Source organism: Nylanderia fulva, unplaced genomic scaffold, assembly GCF_048542155.1.
Source record: "Nylanderia fulva isolate GAGA-0341 unplaced genomic scaffold, ASM4854215v1 Scaffold201, whole genome shotgun sequence".
NCBI lineage: Eukaryota > Metazoa > Arthropoda > Insecta > Hymenoptera > Formicidae > Nylanderia > Nylanderia fulva.
In genome coordinates this window covers 15311-20000 of record NW_028190266.1, presented here as the reverse complement: position 1 = coordinate 20000, position 4690 = coordinate 15311, and the positions used below count along the sequence as shown (strand labels likewise).

General features: G+C 25.0%; 1 long non-coding RNA gene across 1 annotated transcript; it reads left to right on the top strand.

Annotated features, from left to right (window-relative positions):
• The first annotated feature begins 374 nt into the window (after positions 1-374).
• On the top strand, positions 375-2010 carry LOC146723366 (uncharacterized). The gene is made up of 4 exons (XR_014924620.1): positions 375-595; positions 990-1016; positions 1092-1167; positions 1943-2010. It is a non-coding gene; the product is annotated as an uncharacterized LOC146723366 (long non-coding RNA).
• Positions 2011-4690: the final 2680 nt, after the last annotated feature.

The window sequence follows — 4690 nt, the reverse complement described above, 5'->3', positions numbered from 1 at the left end:
AAAAACTATATAGTTTATAAATTTATATATCAATATAGTTAGAAGCAAAATCGTCTCCCAATTATCTCAAGAATCTTCCATTAACAGGTTTACTACTAATTCTGTGATATCCTGCATATATATTCTGCATATGTACAATATAAATTTAAATATTAATTAAAGAATATAGATATATACGTATCAACACACGGACATAAGCGCGCGTGAGTGTGTGTGTGTGTGTGTGTGTGTGTGTCTGTACTATTATAAAATTAATATTTAATTATAAATCCAAATATATAAAGAATTAATTATCTTATAACTTTACACATTAACTTCATCAACATATTCACAAATTTATTTATACTAAATATTTTGATACGTACAATATAAAATCATTACCTGATTAAAGCAGCGATTATTTCGTCGCACCGAAAATTGTCGAAAACATCGATGATATGAACACGCGGCCAAGAACAACACGTGTGAAACGCGTGGCATCGAACATATCATTCTAAATACAAGCCGCACGATTACGCACCCCTGTCGCGCAGCCTGCGGTCTAATCAGTTTGTGGTCGTGAGAAGAAAGACTAACATCTCAGCAACTAACTTCGGTAAGTCATATACATATAAGATTCTGTAAACTATCGTTCTAACATCATCATCGTCTTTAATGAAATGTAGAATCAGTTAATTAGTAGTCAGCAATTAAGTTCGTTTATTATTAATAATTTATTTCGCGAGAACGACTAGCATTAAGCGACGGAACATTGTCATTTTTATGAACTTTTCGGGATCTTTTCGTGAATTTTTGAGATATTCGCATCTTATTTATTGGTTCCGTGATTATAATTATGATTTTACATATAGTTTTGCAATAGATATATTTCGGACGTACTTTAATGTTACTCTTGTCAGTTCGCGCATAAAAACTTGTTTACGCGCATCGACTCGTTATATCAGGTGTTCGAAATATCCAGATCTTATTTCATTTTATTATAATTCCAGATGTACTCAAACACCGAAATGGCAGATGTAAGTATATTATTTTTCATTATAAAATACTATTATTTTTTATTATAAAAAACTAATACTCTTTATACATTTCAGATACCGATGAATGAAGCCGAGCCCGTCGCCGCCGGCCCCGTCGCCGCCGGCCCCGTTGCCGCCGACTATCGTAGAGGTTAATTAAATTTTAATTTAATTAAATTGATACAAGCTAGATTAATCGAAGATCGTTTAATTAACAATTAATATGATCGAAATCAATTAAAGATTATTTAATTGACAATTGATATAAACGAAATTAATCGGAGAACGATCGATTAACAATTAATACAAGCTAATTTAATTAAAAGTTTTTTAATTAACGATTAATATGAGTTAATTTTAATTAGAAGTTCTTTAATTGACGATTGAAAAAAACAGATTCAATCGAAGACAATTCAATTGACAATTGATTTGAGCAGAAACAATTAAAAAATATTTAATTGACGATTAAATATAGCAAATTTAATGCGAATCTCTTCCATTAATGATTGACTTAAGAAAATCGATATAATTTCTCTATTTCCATTAATTAACAATGTGTAACGATTAATACAATTTAAATTTTAATCGAAGATGTTTGATTGATGATATTAATATGACTGAATTTAAATAATATATATCTTTTCCTTGATTCTAGCAAAGTTATTGTACGTAATAGTTACAATATAAATAATAAATAATTTACGTTTTTTAAACCATATTTTTATTCAGAACATTTTCAATTCATTATACATTTTATTATATTTAATTTATTTATATTTAATGTTAATATATATTGCATATTTCTCGAATTTTTTTTCCATTTGTTCTAACATAATAAATGTATAATATGTTATAATAAAATGTGTTGTACATATATACAATATATATTATAATTCAAAATTATTAATCAAATGTAAATATTGCAGGAAGTTTGGTAATACAACGAAGTGTAACCATACAGTTTCCTTCTGGAGAACATTTCTGCATTCAACTAGGTAACCATTTCACAATGTTTTTACATATTACATTCAAATTGTGTTTACTTATTATAAATAATTATATGCATAATAGATATGCAACAAAACTATTATAACAATATATTTGCAATCCAGATATTATATGAAACTATTCACATACAAGAAAAATAATATTTTAAAAAGTAATTGCTGGTGTACGATTACATTTTTGTTTAATTGGCAAACAAATATTTAATAAAATTTATTAATTTAAAAAAAGGAAAAAGAAAAATGAATCTTTTCAATATAAAAAAAATATAAATATATAAATAAATACATAATAACAAAATATATACATTCTAAGCATTTAAATAATAATACAATTTTAAAACAAGACCATTTATATAAATATTTATATACAACGTATTCTAATTATGTTATTCAATATTTTCCAATATTTCTCTCTAATAATTTATTTATAATAAATAAACACAATTTGAATGTAATATGTAAAAACATTGTGAAACGGTTACCTAGTTGAATGCAGAAATGTTCTCCAGAAGGAAACTGTATGGTTACACTTCGTTGTATTACCAAACTTCCTGCAATATTTACATTTGATTAATAATTTTGAATTATAATATATATTGTATATATGTACAACACATTTTATTATAACATATTATACATTTATTATTTTAGAACAAATGAGAAAAAATTCGAGAAATATGTAATATATATTAACATTAAATATAATTAAATTAAATATAATAAAATGTATAATGAATTGAAAATGTTCTGAATAAAAATATGGTTTAAAAAACGTAAATTATTTATTATTTATATTGTAACTATTACGTACAATAACTTTGCTAGAACCAAGGAAAAGATATATATTATTTAAATTCAGTCATTTTAATATCATCAATCAAACATCTTCGATTAAAATTTAAATTGTATTAATCGTTACACATTGTTAATTAATGGAAATAGAGAAATTATATCGATTTTCTTAAGTCAATCATTAATGGATCTCTTCGCATTAAATTTGCTATATTTAATCGTCAATTAAATATTTTTTAATTGTTTCTGCTCAAATCAATTGTCAATTGAATTGTCTTCGATTGAATCTGTTTTTTTCAATCGTCAATTAAAGTACTTCTAATTAAAATTAACTCATATTAATCGTTAATTAAAAAACTTTTAATTAAATTAGCTTGTATTAATTTTTAATCGATCGTTCTCCGATTAATTTCGTTTATATCAATTGTCAATTAAATAATCTTTAATTGACTTCGATCATATTAATTGTTAATTAAACGATCTTCGATTAATCTAGCTTATATCAATCGTCATTGTAACGAAATCTAATTAATCTTTCTAAAAGTAATCGTCAATTAAAAATATTTTAATTAAATCTGTTTATATCATTTGTTCAATTATAAAAAATTTAATTGATATTTTGCCATCTCTGATACCCAGTAAACACGAAGGGATCATTTACGAAACAATTACATAATAATCTATATATGTATATGTTATAGATCGGCGAAACAAAACAATGACGTATCATTTATGTCAATAACGTAATGAATTTGTTATGCAATTTTGGTGTTACTTTGTTATGTAACATTTATGTATTTTGGTTAATATAAATGTGTATACTCTAAAAGTTTCGTAAATACTACGTAATTTTAATGACATAATTGTAACGTTATGTTAAATATGTAACATTAATATTATTTTGTTGATATCAATGTATATATTCTGTAAAAACCTTATTATAACTATTATATATAATTATAATAACGAAATTGCGATGTCACATTAAATAAAAAAAATATCGCAATTTTGTTATTATATTGTATGTAATGATTATAATAAAGTTTTTACAGAATGTATACATTGATGTCAACAAAATAATGTTACGTATTTAATATAACGTTGCAATTAGTTATTAGAATTATGTAGCATTTACGAAACTTTTAGGATATACACATTTACATTAACCAAAATACATAAATGTTACGTATTTAACATAACGTTACAATTATGTCATTAAAATTACGTAGTATTTACGAAACTTTTAGAGTATATACATTTACATTAACCAAAATACATAAACGTTACGTATTTAACATAACGTTACAATTATGTCATTAAAAGTTACGTAGTATTTACGAAACTTTTAGAGTATACACATTTACATTAACCATAATACATAAATACATATATAATAAAGTAACGCCAAAATTACATAACAATTTTATGTAACAATTATAGATTCATTACGTTATTGACATAAACGATACGTCACAGTTATGCAATAATTGCTAATTTCTTCTTTAACCGTTACGCGGTGTACGATTCTCTATCTATCTCGCATTCAAATTTCAGTCAGGAAAGTTTAAAGTTGATGAAATTGACGGTAACATCTGTGTTAATATAGAATTAAATTTTCTCATGTTGAGATCATGTCACAAAGAATAATGAGATTATCATAATGATAAGTATCAATTAATTATTAAATTTAATAAACATGTAACGAAGCACCTTTCCCGACGCCACAGATCGGCTCGTCGGTGCCAGGATTCGGGAAGAGGGGAGACTCAGATTTGCAATGACACACGGTTATTCTGATAAAAACAGAGTTTATTCAAGCCACCTTTCTATGGTTGACTTGCTATTTAGTCCACAGGTACAGAGAATATTAAGACG